Source organism: Coptis chinensis, chromosome 4 (assembly GCF_015680905.1).
Source record: "Coptis chinensis isolate HL-2020 chromosome 4, ASM1568090v1, whole genome shotgun sequence".
Taxonomy (NCBI): domain Eukaryota; kingdom Viridiplantae; phylum Streptophyta; class Magnoliopsida; order Ranunculales; family Ranunculaceae; genus Coptis; species Coptis chinensis.
Window position 1 is genome coordinate 60,091,536 of NC_141459.1, and position 16,809 is coordinate 60,108,344.

Here is a 16,809-nt window from a genome sequence, read left to right on the forward strand (position 1 = left end):
AAAAATCATACCTCCTGTTCTACAGAATCCAAAGGATGTGGAGGAAAGACAGGTTGATATCACTAGCTAGGCTTTATGGTGCCCATGATGTTCTTCGCTAGCCACTGTGTCACAGCCAGCTGGTTGATCCTCAGGGACTGTTGTTTGGCACAGTGAGAATGACCATTATAGCGGCCCTCTAATAGTGTATCCAGCATCAGTTGATACACTCCTTCAAACTAGGAGCCTTGTAAGGTCAAGGTGACCTGTTTTGCGGCTATCCCAGTGATGGATGCTAGCAAATTGTGCGTCCCATCCATCCCAACTCCATCCAAGTTCACAAATAGCCTCCCTGATGGAGTTGTTCTCTTATAACCGATAAAATTTTAAAGCCAAATCCTCATGGTAGTACTTATCAGTAGAGTACCACATTTTATCCCACCCTCTAGCACGCATCTCAGTACCATAGAATGGTTGGAATCTCTCCGCGTCGAATGCGAATTCCGGCATGATTTTTACTAGTCTAGCCATGGTGTGGATGAAATTGGAATACGAGTAGAGGAATAAGTAGGGGAAAGTGCTGTGAAAAACTTGTAAAGGTTGGTCTCGATAAAGGTGCGGGTCGCACTTGGATTTAGGTTTAGATGGGCGCAGGTCGCGCTTTGTGCTATTTAGGTCAGATATAATTTTGTTTGGGAAGATAAAGGAAGAAGGGTAGGGCGCGTGGTTAAGTTAAATGGTCGGTGGGGTGTAAATAATGTAGGTTTTGGTGTTAAGTAAATATTTGGCCCAAGCCCAAATCTTTCCTGAAATACCTATCCTGTCCTGCTGCCTCGTAAACTTAAAACTAAGATTCCTGATTCGTTAGCAGTCCAATTTTTGCAAATGAGCCATGAAAATGATCAGCATGAAAAATACTATCTAAAGATCTAGGAAACACTCAAATCTAACCTTGGGTGACACATGAGATGATAGAAGAATGCCTCAAAATGCATAAATGGCATAAGTTATGTGGGCGGTGGAAATCTAGATGACTAGATTGTGTCAACAAGAATATATATGACTTAATGGCAGCATAAACAAATATAGGTAATTGAGATAACAAGGTGGGGTGATTATCCACCCCCAAACAAAATTTTGGAATAGGATGAAAATATTTGTTTTCTATCTATTTTGTGGTGAAAATATGGGTCTTTTAAAGTCAGATTCCCTTTACTATCTAATCTATCTAATTTTTATGGGTTTTAAAGTTTTCTAGTTTTTATGAAAATGATTTTTTGAAAATAAATAACAAAGCAAATAAAAATGTAAATCACTCCATAGAGAAATACTATTCAAAAGAAATGAGAAAAAGTGCAAGATAGGAATACGTGAATTACATGAACGTGGACTAAGGATCCGACATTTACAACCACACACTCCGAAAGGAGGTATGGTTACTTTAATGGTGCACTCTTAAAATAAAGAACATGGATAGGAAGTACACCAATCATCATAGAGGGTCAGTCATCATAAACAAGGTCTTGTAGAAGGGTTTCTTCTATAGCTGGCAATCATAATTCTTGTAAATGTTTTAAGCATTGGCCATTTACTTGAAAGGTAATGTTATCCTTAGGATTTACCAAGGTGATTGCCCCGTGAGGGGTGACATCAGTAACCGGAAAAGGATCGGACCAATGTGTTTTAAATTTCTGAGGAAAAATATGCAAACGCAAGTTATATAGCAAAACTTTTTGACCAAGATCAAACTCTACTACACAAAATATGTTTATCATGATTACATTTCATGTTAGCTTTATAATCCTTCGCTAGATCGTAAGAATCACTACGGATTTCTTCAAGCTTATTTAATTGTAATTTGCACTTGACACCAGTGGAGTTAATGTTGAAATTAAGACTTTTAATAGTCCACAGGGCACGGTATTCCAACTCAACAGGCAAGTGACAAGGTTTACCAAAAACTAAATGGTAGGGTGACATACCAATGGGTGTTTTAAAAGCCGTTCTATTTTCCCATAAGGCATCTGTTAGGCGTCTAGACCAGTCTTTCCTATCAGGATTAATAGTCGTTTCTAATGTCTTTTTTATTTCTCTATTGGACACCTCGACTTGACTACTAGTTTGAGGATGATATGGAGTCACCACCTTATGGGTAACTCCATATTTCTTGACTAAAGCTTCAATAACTCTATTACAAAAATGTTTTCCCAATCACTTATGATGGCTTTAGGGACGCCGAAACGGGAGAAAATATATTCCTTCATGAAAAATACTATGGTCTTATGGTCATTGCTACGACAAGCCATGGCTTCAATCCATTAAGAAACATAGTCCACAGCTACAAGGATATAAATAAAACCATGCGAGATGGGAAACAGACCCATAAAATCTATACCCCAGACATCAAAAATCTCCACTATGAGAATTGGATTTCATATTACGTTGAGTAATACGTCCAAGTTGTTGACATTTAATACACGCTTTACAGTGTGCATGGCCATCATTAAAAAGAGTAGGCCAATAAAAACCGTAATTAGAGTGTTGATTACCAAGTTGATTCAAAGTGCGCGAGCGTATGATTCAGGACTCGCCTCGCACAATTGAACTTCCCAAGGCAATAAAAACTCTAACTCTTGGTAAGTTTCACAACTTCAACCAAATTTCAACTCATGTTCATCTACAAATCAATCAAAATCTCATATTTTTTTTTTTTTTTTTTTTTTTTTTTTTTATCTCTATCTATTACTACAAAGTCCACTAAGATTTATACTACTCTATTATAAAATACATGTTCTTAGTTGAAGCCAAAATAAAAAAATCTTTGAACTGTGAAAAAACTGGAAGCTGCTATGTTGAGGTGGTCGAAATAATGTTGCTTACCACCCACAAGTGGCGGCAGACGCGGGTGATGTCGCCATCGGTTTTGATCAAAATCTTTAGTCTTCCACCAGCAGCTTTAGCTCCTCTCCCATGGTTGAATGTTGAACCTGGATTTGGAATAAAATAGATTAGTAGTGCAAAATAACAAAAAATATCAACGAATTTTTTTTAAAAAAAAAACAAGAAATGAAATGGTGAGAGTGATGATTTCCTCCTTAAATGCTCAACCAAAGCTCCTTGCTCCTCCCATCCATGACGGCGGCGCCATTTAAAGTAGATCTAGTGATGAGTATTTCAAAGTTGTTGAGTGTGGTTCCTCATAAATTGTTTGCAGTTTGAAGAATGGGAGTTTAGAAGGATGCAAGGTAGACTTCATTTAGAACTTGTTTAGTTAACTCTAGTTGTATTGAAGAAGATTGGAAAATACTTATTGAGTGAAAGATTGAAAGCACAAACATTGAAAGAAAGAACAACTTGATTGACTGGAAGAACTTGAAAGAAATAACTTGATTGAAATAACAAAGAAAGAAATAACTTGATTGAAGAACAAAAAGTAAACAACTTGAATGTAAATGACTTGAAAAATACAATTATACACTACTCCTACATGACACTAGAAGAAGTCTAGGTGCATTCTCTCATCCTACTATTGAGTTCTTATACCCCTATTTTTACAAAAGACTGATTTGCCCTCTCCCTCTACAATCAAGACACCTCACCAAGTATGCTTTATGATTTTGCTTTTTTACTTTTTTCCTTATGCTTTTTGATTTCTTCTTGATCAAGCTAGGTTTTAGAGAAAGCATTCTTTTGTATCAAGGACATCTATCTCTGGTATTTTGAGTTAAGGACTTGACTTTAAGCTCTTTAGTTTTGAGTCTTTGACCTTTGACTTTGACATTGACTTTTTTAGCACTTTTTCATAGCAGCTTCGAGTCATCATAATAAGCGTAAATAAGGCTCTTTTTGATACTAAGACGCAGCTTTTATGATAAGTGGTCTGAATTGCTTTGTAACCTAAAAAAGGTAATAAAAGCTATGAGTTTTCTTTTCATTAAGCGTAAGAAGGGTTGTACTGCAGTAATGTAAGAGTAATAAAATGCACATTTGGGAGCTGATCAGTAATCGGACCCTCCTTTTGGAGTGAGTGGTTGTAAGTGCCGGATCCTTAGTCCACGTTTCATGTAACTCACGCTTTCATCTCTTGTACTTTTTCTCGTTGTTTGAGTAGCGTTTCTCTATGGAGTGAGTTTCAATTTTTTTATTTTATTTCTTCCTCATAATTTTGTTTTTCCAAAAATCAAAAATATAAAAATTAAAAAATTAAAAACATAAACATATATTAGTAAGCCTAGGGAATCTGACTTTAAAATACCCTAGTTTTTGTAGCATACCATCTTTTTGGAGTATCGGCCACAAAATTTTCAAACTTAAAAAGAGTTTTCAAAATTTGTTTGGGGGTGGAATAATTTTGTCAAGCAACTTAATTATCATAGTTACTCTAGTATAGTCTTGGTTAGTTAGTCACTTAATTTAATTGTGTTATTGAATTATTTCATGAACCCCCTCTCCCAAAGTGTTTGGGGGTTGTATATTTAATGTTAGCACATTGTACGTTCACATATTAAAATTGCATGTATAAATATCGAAATATAGAACCCATGGGCCTTGTTGATGTAATTGGGATGCATAATGTAATTAGGTACCTTAATTTCATAAAATTTCACTATTTCACAGAATTTCAGAAGTTAATCATATAGGAGCCACGATATGTGCATGCTTGATTTGTGAACATATGATATTATTTTATTTATGTTAGAGTCCGCTTATGTCCCAAGCGTTATTTATTATTTCATGTCATCCCCATAATGGGTGGAACTCATATAGGAGTTGCATATGCTTTTATTTCTTTATATTAGTATAGATTAATCTTATTTTTCAAGTGCTCCCATTTACAAGCTTGTTTCTATAGTACTCTCTATCATTTATTTTCATTCCATACTTTGGGGACAAAGCCTGATTCTATTTTGGGGTGGTATAGAAACACGTTGTAAATATCTAAGCATATATTAGGTTGTATATTATGTATTATTTGTCTTATTAAAATTAGAAAAACAAAATAAAAAAGATAGTTTATATTATGCATTTAGTGATAATGGTATTGTTCCCTTCTCCATGATGATATTAATCTAGAAATCTCATGTAGTACTTGAATTAGGATTTAATTTTTGAAACTTAGATTAATATGTAGGTAATAGTCATTACATCTTTTCATGAACATCTCGCATGAGCATCTATGATTGTACTTGGCAGTATTTTTTTGAAACCTAGGTTAGAGTAGTTAATAGATATACTGTGAACATATAGCCCAAAAGCCCATATGAATTAATACCTGAGTGATAACACAAGGGAGTAGTCAAGTCCGAGAAGAGAAATCACACATCCACTTGCTTGATCACCATACCATATTCTAAGCTAGAATTTATGCCCTCTTTGGATCGATATAGCTATAAATTCTGACCTAAGTATATTTTCCGCCAGTCATCCCACTGAGCCTTTCATTAGCCTTTTTACAAACCCCAAATCATGTACCCAATAAAACAAAATAAAAAATAAAATCAGCCTACCTATCTAGATAAGTTTGAGAAATAGAAAGAGAAGAGAAAACCCGTGTAAACAAAAATTAGTTAGTTACTTCAAAAGAAAGTTTCCATCCAAAGAAAAAAAAATAATAGAAAAAAGAAAATCAAAGTTAGAACTCCAAAAATAGAATCAAAAGGAGTCAAAAGCCAAAATAAAAGGTTAAGTATGGAACAAATTGTAGAAGCAAAGTAAGAACAAGGTTTTCTATAGTTACATAATATGAAGACCCTATTATCTCAGACTTGTCTATTTGAATATCCATTTCCTTCCTTCTTAAACCATCACCTAAACCCTGTAGCACCTAATAAAGACCTCTAGCTCAATTAGGAATAGGTTGGTGTGATAGTAAGTGGTAGATGTGTTTGATCGACCTTGGCTTTCTTGGATTTTCATTGAGATTGTGAGGAAATGTGTGCCCACTGGACACTGGAGTTAGGAAACTTGAGTGGAAAAATCAGAGTGTTATGTGTCTTGATACATTCCTTGTGTGAACCTACTTAGGCACACTACCCAAAAGTTTCAGAAAAAGACCTGCCATTGCATTTCATAGCATAGTTCATTATATAGTTGGTTATCCTAAGATGATTTAATTATTATGCATGTATTAATTTAGGAGTTAGATTGATGATTGATTAGCTCCCAAATGGACATTTTATTACCCTTATATTATTACAATACAACCCTTCTTATGCTTAATGAAAAGACAACTCATAGCTTTTATTATCTTTTTCAGGTTACAGAGAATTTCAGACCACTTATCATAAAAGCTGCGTCTTAGCACCAAAAGGAGCCTTCATCATGCTTATTATGAAGACCAGAAGCTGCTATAAAAAAGTCAAAGGTCAAAGTCCTCAACTTAGAAGACTAGAGATGGAAGCCTAAATCTCAAAATATGGCATTCTCCAAAACCTATCTTGATCAAGAAGAAATCAAAAAGCAAAAGGAAAAGTGAAAACAAAAAGTGAAGTGTGAGGTGTCTCAATTATAATGGAGAAGGGAAATCAGTAAAAGGCAAAAGTATGGGTATATAATCTAAAAGTTAGGGAGAGAGAAGGCACCTATACTTAATCTATTATCATGTAGGATTTAATTTCTAGTCATTTATTTTTCAAGTCTTTTTACTTTATTGTTATTCATTTTCTTCTCATTTCAATCTTATTATTTTGCTTATTTCAATCAATCAATCAATCTTATTTTGTTGTTCTTTATTTCTATCTTCATTTCAATACTTTCTTTCATTATTTTCAATCATTTCCATCTTAAACAACTTGAGTTTCAATGTTTTTCATTAATAAACTAAACTAGTTCTAAACTAAGAGTCTACCTTCTTCCTTCAAACTCCCATCATTCAAACTCTAAACAATCTAGGATGAACCATATCGAATACAAGTTTGAGATACTCTAATCAGTACTACTTCAAATGGTGTAACCATTATGGATTGAAGGAGCAAGAGTGATTGGTTGAGCATCTAAGGAGGACGCACCATTTTTTCCTTTCCTTTTCTATTTTTATTTTTATTTTTTAATTTTCCTTGTTTTATTTCATTGTTTTTCCATTACTGACTTACTTTTTTGCAAATCAGGGTTTGGACGAGCAACCGTGTGGACGACCGCGCCCTAGCCGATGGGCAACTACAGGCCCATGTCAGCACATCAGCACCTGATTTTTCCAGTTCCGGTTGTTTTGAGAAGTTTACCTGAACTCTGAACTTGGATTTTATAATAAAGTAGTATAAATAAGTGGAACTTGTTTGTATAGTTAGAGATAAAAAGAAAAACGAAAAAAAAAATTAGGAAAAATGGTTTTTGATTGATTTTTATGGATGAACATGAGTTGAACTTGGTTTAAGTTGTATACTTACCAAGGGATTAGAGTTTTCATTGCCTTGGGAAGTTCGAGTGTGCGAGGCAAGTCGTGAATCATCGCTTATACACTTTGAATCAACTTAGTAATTGATAAGAGTCCAAAACTGTAGTTTTAACCCTGTAACAGTCATACTTTTAGACCAATTATGTGAGTAATAATTAAGAGTTAATACTGATTACGTGTTTTTATGCGTTTCAGGCTTCAAAGTCAATTATGTGCAGAAATATGCCACTTTGATGAGATAAAGGAGCAATGGTTCATTGTTAAGGAGTTCTGTGATTAAAGGCCAAGATTCAAGAAGAGAAAGCCTTTCTAAAGCCGGTCAAAGCAGAAAAGTCAAAGTCAACGCGGGCAGAAACAACACACAAAGTCAGCAGAACTTCCGAAAGCCGTATCTTTGGACTCAGACCTCAGAATTGGGTCTACCTTATGTCAAAACGACCGGCTTGGAAAGAGCTTTCCAATGGTCTAAGCCTTGGCCCAATCATAGGATCAGAAGTGGACGAAAAGTCTGTTGAAGCCAACTGCAGCTGAAGAGGCCTTTTTGGACTGAAATAATTGGGTTTTGGGCCTGATTCTCTGGCCCAAAACATGGCTCCAAACCTATGCACGATTTTTGGATCTGAAACATATAAAAACAAAAGCTTAGATCTTTGTTAATGGTAGCTAATTAGACCTAAAACTATAGATAATTCTAGATCTAGTTTTCATTAAATAAAATTAAGTTTAGTTCATTTCAATTCTTGTTTTAGATTAATCTTTAGAATCATTGTTCTTCATTCGTTTAATAAATAAAATAGCTAGTTTGTCAAAAATAAAAAATAAATAAAATTAAAAAAAAAAAAAAAAAAAAAAAATTTTCTTCGCACTACAAAGACTCCCGAAAGCACTTGTTCTTGATGGAGCGCACTCAAGCTAAGTTGAGCGACTTCGCTAAAACACTGTAAATCCAAAAACACCCAAGCACACCTGCGCCCGAGCTCGATGAGGCGAAATTTCTGATTTTTGTGTGGGTTGTTCTAGGATAGTTCGCAAAATTTTCGAGAGAGTTTTTGTGATGACATCCCCACAGTATTATACGGAATGATCTTTCAAGACTTATTCCAAAGTGACACCTATGGTGCTTGATTTCGCAAAATCATACAAGCAGGATGACAATCTTTAATGGTAAGTTCTGATGAACTTTACTCCCCCTGCACTTGCCTCGTATTTTTATAACCATTGTACATTCTTTTATTGGATGGATGGAGAACAAGTGTTCTCCATCAACATTGATGACGAAACAATGGAGATAACTAAGTCCCTATTGGCTTTTGTTATTGAGATTCCTATGCCTGCTAAGATTCAAGACCCATGGGGCTACATAGTTGATAATTTCTTTGCCTACAACTATGAGCTTTTACTTGAGAATTATGGGTCCAGCATTTTCCATGTAGAGGACCAAGGGACATATAACGTAGCCCTTGGTAGCTTGCCCCTTAATGTGATACGGTAATGTTCTTTATCATGCTAAACATATTAGGGGAGTGACATTTTTCTTCTGCGAATGTTGCCACTTGCGATGTTTTCCTTGCTTTAGCTGAGGAACGCCTGCTATATGACCTTCCTAAGACCTTAATGTCTAGTTTAGCACGAGCCCATAGCATAAGGCATAAGTATCTTCTTATGCCTATATTAGTTTGCCGTAATATGCTATGTTTCTTCCATGTTTTTTGTGCCCGTTTCACGGACTGGGTTGGGGTCGACATTGTGAGACCCACCAATTCTATTATTCGATCTTTCCGTGCAATGACTTGGCAAGGGTGGAGGATACAACCTCATCAGGTTGCACCTTACACCCCATCCGACCAAGTGGCGCTTAATAGGTTTTCATCCGTAGATGATAAATGGCGGCAAGCTTGGCAAATTATAATGGCATGGCAGGGATCTTGAAGGAACCTCACTTCTTTATAAAAGAGGAGGATGACGAGTAAACGCTGGAGTGGAGGTAAGTTTTTAGTTTCAGTTAGTGTTTGCTTATGTCCCAAGCAATTTAATTCTGTTAACCCCATAATGGGTGGAACTCTTATAGAGTTGCGTCAATTTTTTTATTTCCTATATTAGTATGTTCTAACCTTGTTTTGCAGATGTTCCAGAATTTCTCGCGTTTCCATGGTATTTTTCTACCCTCTTTATTTAAATGCTTTGAGGACAAAACATGCTTCTTGTTTGGGGGCATAGAAACACGTGTAATTAAGGCATCTGTTAGGATATAGATATGTATAATATGCATTTGTTTTCAACTTAAAATTTTCAAAAATATAAATAAATAAGTTTATGCTAAACACTTAGGAATATTGGTATTGTTTTCTTTCCCTATGCTCTTAACAATCTAAAAGTCTCACGTACCTTTTGCATTAGAATAATTGTTAGAAACTTAGGTTAATATGTAGGTAATAATCTTTGCATCTATCAATAAATATATTACATGAGTATCTATGATTGTTAGCAGTAAGTTTCTGAAATCTAGGCTAGAGTACTTATTCTACAAATCCTGTGAGAATATAGCCTAAAGCCATATATGAGCGAAACATTTGAGAAATGACACAAGGGAGAAGTAAAATCCGGATAGAGAAATCACACGTCCACTTGCTTGATCACTATGCCATATCCTAAGCGAGAATTTAGGCCCTCTTTGGATCGATATAGCCAGAAATTCAAACCTATGAATTATTTTCCGCTAGTTAAGCCCCTCGAGCCTTTCTTTAGCCTTCCATAAACCAAAATTCCTTTACCCTGTTACAAAAACAAAACAAAATAAAAAATTCAACTTACCCAATCTAGAATAAGTTTGAGAATAGAATGAGTGAAGAAAGAAGAAGAGAAAAACCTGTGTAAACAAAAATTAGTTAGTTGCTTCAGAAAAAGAAAAGAAGTTTCCATCCAAGGAAAAGAAAAAAAAATAGAAATAAATAAAAAGTCCAAAAATAGAATAAAAGGGAGTCAAAATCCAAAGAAAAGAAAAAGAAAAATATGGCTAAGGATGAAAACAAAGTATAGAAGCAAAAGAAAATAACAAGGTTTTCTCTAAGTTACATAATATGAAGACTCTATTATATCAGACTTGTCATTTTGAATATCCATTTCCTTCCTTCTTAAACCATCTCCTAATCCCCGCAACACCTGATAAAGACCTCTAGCTCAATTAGGAATAGGTTAGTGTGATAGTAAGTGGCAGATGTGTTTGATCGACTCTGGCTTCCTTGTTTGTCATTGAGATTGTAAGGTAAAGTGTGCCCACTGCACAATCGAGTAAATGTAAACTTGAGCAAAAAAAATCGAGTGGTTTTTGTCTTGACATTTATGTGAGAACCTACTTAAGAACGTTATTCCGAGTTTTCAGAAACGAACCTGCTAGGCATTTCATAGTATTACTCATAGTATATATATTTGTATCATAGATGATTGATTATTATGCATATATTAGCTTAGGTTTTTGACTTGGTTATTCTTAATCATTTGCTAGTGAGATGTATAGATAGTTGAGACATGAATAAGGAAACAATAGTTTTATTTCTTAGTCGTTGTAGTATAGATAAAGTTTGTGAGTACCTTCACTGGAAAACTCTCACGAGGCTATAACTTGTCCACTAGGGAATCCCTAGTGGTTTAAGGCCTTATTGTATATGGTAAATGTAATCGCACTTAGCGAAACGAGAGTAGTTAGAACTCAATTTTTGGTCACTTATTCTAATTTCTCATATTTGCTTGAGGACAAGCAAAATGCTGTTTGGGGGTGGTTTGATAAGAGCCCAAAACTGTAGTTTTAACTCCTTAACAATCGTACTTTTAGACCAATTATGTGAATAATAAGTAAGAGTTAATACTGATTACGTGTTTTTATGCATTTCAGGCTTCAAAGTCCATTATGTGCAAAAATGTGCCACTTTAGCGAGATAAAGGAGGAAATGTCGGTTGCTAAGGAGTTCTGTGATTAAAGGCCAATTTTCAAGAAGACAAAGCCTTTGTAAATCCCGGTCAAAAGATGAAAAGTCAAAGTCCACGCAGTGGTAAAAAAATTGCACAAAGTCGCCATAACTTCTTCGAAGACCATATCTTTGGACTCAGACCTCGGAATTGGGCCTACCTTACGTCAAAACGACCGGCTCGGAAGAGTTTTTCAATGGTCCAAGCCTTGACCCAATCAGAGGAGCAGAAGTGGATCGGACGAAACGTTTGTCGAAGCCAATTGCAGCTGAAGATCCCATTTTGGACTAAAGAAATTCGGTTTTGGGCCCGATTTTCCGGCCCAAAACATGGCTCCAAGCCCATGCACGATTTTTGGATCTGAAAGTATAAAAACAAAAGCTTGACTCTTAATTAATGGTAGATAGTTAGGTTGGAAAATAAATTAGGTTAGGATAAGAAAAGTAGCCATTAAACCTTAGTTCTAGATCTAGTTTTAGATTAATTAATTAGTTTTTATTCTTGCCTTAAATTCAGTATTAAATTATTGTTATTGCTATTCATTAGATAAATAAAGTTAATTAGTTCTCCATAATCTAGTTTCATTTTCATTTATTTATTAGCTTAAATCCTTAGATTTACTTATTTGTCATTATTAGTTTAATTCAATTATTGCATGTGTAGTTTCGAATTGAGTTTAAACAAGTAAAGTTCAAATCTTTATATTATGTCTTGTTTAGATTCCATGAGAAATGATAGTCTTATGATTCTCGGCTAAACCTCCATTAGAGGGGGTTGAAAAACCTTGATGAAGCTTGATTTCGATTAGCGTAGAATAGTCGTAATTTCACATTCAACTCTAGAAGTAATTAGTCCACCATGAGAATGGGTTGAATACTTCACATGCTAGATGTTAGTTGGTAGAGATTACCATGAACACTAGGGATTAGGAAGAACCAATTGTTCTACGTAACAGTTCAATTCGATTACTGACGATTAAATGGTTAGTAAATTAAGTCGAGTTAAGGTGGATTCAAATCCCACCTAATTCCTTATCATTGAATCATTTTAGTTCATACCTTGTTATTTGAATTATCGCGTCTTGTTAGTATAAATTGAATCTGTAGTATAATCGTAGAATATAAATTTCACATAACACATTACTCTCACCATTGTTCTTTGTGTTTGTTCAATTGAATTTGTTTAAGTCTTAAGAGTTAAGAGTGGAATGAGTCCATACTCTATATATTGCATGAATATACATGTGAGAGTAGGAAATAAATTATTGATACCGTAAGAATAAGGTTAGAGTAATCTAATTGAGTTTTTACAGGTTATCAACATTTGATAAATGTAAAAAGATAAAGTTTACCCACGAAATGAACGATGAAACTCAAAACGTAAGTAAACTAAATCTTATTTTTTACTAATTGCTATCAAGTTTTCTACTCTCAATTCTATCGAAATAGAGTGGAGTAACAAATTTGTTCCACTCCTAGTTCTTTAGCATGGAATGATTTCGTAGTTAACTAATCGGTCTTATGTCTAGTGAGAGATTTACGAGGGGAATTCTATATTACGGGGTGGATTCAATTGACAAGTTACGAATAACGGAATGCTACGGAATACTGAAATGTGAATCTAGATAAAGAATTAGAGGGGAAGTGAATCCACCTCGAATCCAACTTAGTCACCTAGCATAGACTATTGTAATCCAATTCTTACGTTCTTACGGTAAGAATTGCTCGTTCTAATCCCTAATTAGCATGGCATTTCAGCCAATTATAACTAGCATGTAAGGTCGTCCACCCATTCTCATGGCGAAACACGACCTTCTAGAATGGAATAGACTCTACAACGACTCTACACTATACAACTAAGTTTTCATCAAGGCTTCATCAACCCCTCTAATGGAGGTTTTAGCCTTGATTCATCAAACCATTATTTCTCATTGAATTATAACTAAACATCATACCAAAATTCTAACTTGGCTAATTTAACAACTCAGAAATAATACTCAACAAGAATTAAAATTAGATCTATAAATTGAAATGACAAAATCAAAATTGACAGACTAGCTATTTTATTTATCAACTAATGAAGAACAATGATTCTAAAGATTAATCTAAAACAAGAATTGAAATGAACTAAACTTAATTTTATTTAATGAAAACTAGATCTAGAATTATCTATAGTTTTAGGTCTAACTAGCTAGTATTAACAAAGAGCTAAGCTTTTGTTTTTATATGTTTCAGATCCAAAAATCATGCATGGGCTTGGAGCCATGTTTTGGGCCAGAGAATTAGGCCCAAAACCCAATTCTTTCAGTCCAAAAAGGCCTCTTCAGCTGTAGTTGGCTTCGACAGACTTTTCGTCCACTTCTGCTTCTCTGATTGGGCCAATGCTTGGACCATTGGAAATCTTTTTCCGAGCCGGTCGTTTTGACATAAGGTAGACTAAATTCCGAGGTCTGAGTCTAAAGATACGGCCTTTGGAAGTTCTCACTTTTTTGTGTCTTTGTTTACGCCCGTTGTTGACGACCGGGGCTTTAGAAAGGCTTTGTCTTCTTGAATCTTGGCCTTTAATCACATAACTCCTTAGCAACCAACCATTGCTCCTTTATCTCATCAAAGTGGCACATTTCTACTCATAATTAACTTTGAAGCCTGAAACGCATAAAAACACGTAATCAGTATTAACTCTTAATTACTACTCACATAATTGGTCTAAAAGTATGACTGTTACAGAGTTAAAATTACAGTTTTGAGCTCTTATCAGTAATCAACACTCTAAGTTTATTTAACTCTAGTTAATCTAGATAATCAATCTAAACTAGTTAATCTATTAGATTAGTATAGTATTAGTTTAGTTTTAAGTTTTGGGCCCTTGAAGGCAAAGTTGTTTAATTATCAAAAACCCAACTTGTGGGTTTCTTAAGCGGGCATTTATTGTAACTTAAATTAGGGTAAAGCTCGAAAAGTTAGGCTTGATTCTCATATCACGCGCTAATTGATCAGTCCCCAAATGTACATTTTATTATCTTTACAATGCTTCAATTATGCCCTTCTTATGCTTAATTAACAGATAACTTATAGCATTTGCTATATTTTGCAGGATACAGACCATATAGGGCGTATATTCCTAATACGTGCATTTTAGCGCAAAAAAGGATTGTTATTGACGATGCTTGGGAAGATTCCAGCTTAGGAGCAAAAGTGCCGAAAAGTCAAAATATGTCAAATGTCAAAGTCAACTTTGAAGGACCCCAGGACTATAAGCTGGAGAACCAAGGACTCAGGACTAAAAGCTATGGATTCAAGGACTTAAAGCCAAAATCAAGAAATTCAATTGTATGGGCTTAATTCAAAATCCCACAAGCTTTATCTTATTCTCAAAGTTGTTTCTAGAAGGGGCAAATATGTAATTGGTGTCCTATATAAACCAAAGTGGTGGAGAAAGAACATTACCCTAGAGCTAATCTTTGGTCATTAATAGTAGATAATATCTTTTAATTTAATAGTGTAATTTGTTATTTACTTGTTTTCCATTTTTATGTTCTTCAAGCTTTAGTGATTAAACCAAGTTCTTATTATCTAAAATACTAGTTTTCATCTTCTCGTCAATACAAGTTTTCATTACTTATCTCATCTTTGATTCAATCCCAAAACACTAGTCATACTTATTTAACAAGTTCAAATGAGTATAACTTTGTGAGCAAGATATCCATCCAAACTATTTTCATACATATTTTTCTAGATAAAGAACTTGTGTTTCCACTATTAAAAGTTAAGAAAAAGAGTAAGAAAGACTAGAAACTAGTAGAGAAAGATTTTTCCCACCATCAAACCATTCCTCCAAACAAAGGATTTAAGATGAACAACACAACCCCCATCACCACTATTCTCACTTTATCAAATGGCGCCACCGTCATGGATCCAAATGGAAAGAGGAAGATGGAGAAAAAAACCACTCATTGAACTATTTTCCTCAATCTTAATTTCAAATTTTTTAAGTTTTTTTCCTTTACTTCATTACTGATGTTTCTTTTTCACGTGTTTCTAGTACACTTCTGAGCAAACGGAGCCCGAGAATAGCACGAGACGAATCACAGGAAACTGTTGGAGAAAAATGAGCACAAATGGAGCAAAATAACTAGCGCTGCTCCTATCACCCACGCGCCCACACGCGTTACACGCACACACTTATCAGACACGTGCCCGCAAGTTGTTCACCCGCATCCGCATATGACACGCGTCCGCTCCCCATTCACCTGCGTTGGGGATTCAACTAACTTGGACCGTTTGGATGTGTGAGGCGAATAGTGTAACATCATGCTCGCACATCATAACCCAACTTGGGGGTTGAAGTTCCAATCTTTGATGAACACTTTCCAAGCTTTTACATATTTTGTTTAATTAATCATTAGTTAATTAGCTAAACGTAGTTAATTTTAGTGTTTACCGCTTTCATAGTTTTAAGCCCACGAAGACAACCAATTGTATCTTATTGGCTTTGCCACATTTTGACCCGTCTTGTGGGTCTTAGATAGATTAAACTTCTAATCATAAGGAAAAGCTCGAATGGTGGGTTGACACACAAGATACCAAAAACTTTGTCAACCCCACCACATCGCCTTCACCCCCAAGGGTCGTGTACGCACACCTTGGGCGGTAATTTCTAAACCTCCTCGCTACAAAGTGTAAGAGGATACTTGTGTGTTACTAAGCATGCTTGGATGATTATGTGATTTACGTTTCAGTCTCGTCTTTACATTAACGCTAAGGCTAAACCTGAGCCCTAAAAGAACAAAAAATGGGATTAAGCCCCACTTTAGAACGGACGTTGCATGGAATGTTTGTTACATAGACCAAACTAAAAAGATCAAATCAATCAAGCGGAGCCAATTTAGTCACATCCATCAGAACAAACATCTAACACAAACAAAGAGAGTAGTGAACTACTAGATTCTAGTGGACCAACCACCTTCCTCACTCCCCTCCCTCAGAAATACTGTGGGTGAGATTCTTGGTAGCACAACAATCAAAATAGAGCGATGGTTCTATCCAACTTTAACCAGAACTACCAAAATCTACCAATCAACAACCAAAGAGACCTAGTTCTAGGTGCCTAACCTACTAATGTCCCATTAGACAAAACATCCGAGATGATGCTATCTTTGATGCATTAACAATCTCAAATCTTGGTGTCCATACAACAATCTCTAAGCCACCTAACTCAAGAGAAAGCCCAGAAAGGTGTGTTCCCAGGAAAAGCACTTCCTAATCCTAAACAAGCAAACTCAGTCTTGGAAGGTACAAGTGCTTAAAACACTATCATGAGTTACGGTCTACGAATGTAGAAGAAACCATTCTCGAACTATCTATGAGGATTAAATCTTCTATTCTGTGATGTATTTCCAATCCTTTCATTCCCTTACATCTATTTCTATAGAATACATCAGAAAAGGCAACCAGACTACTCCACTTGGAGTGTGT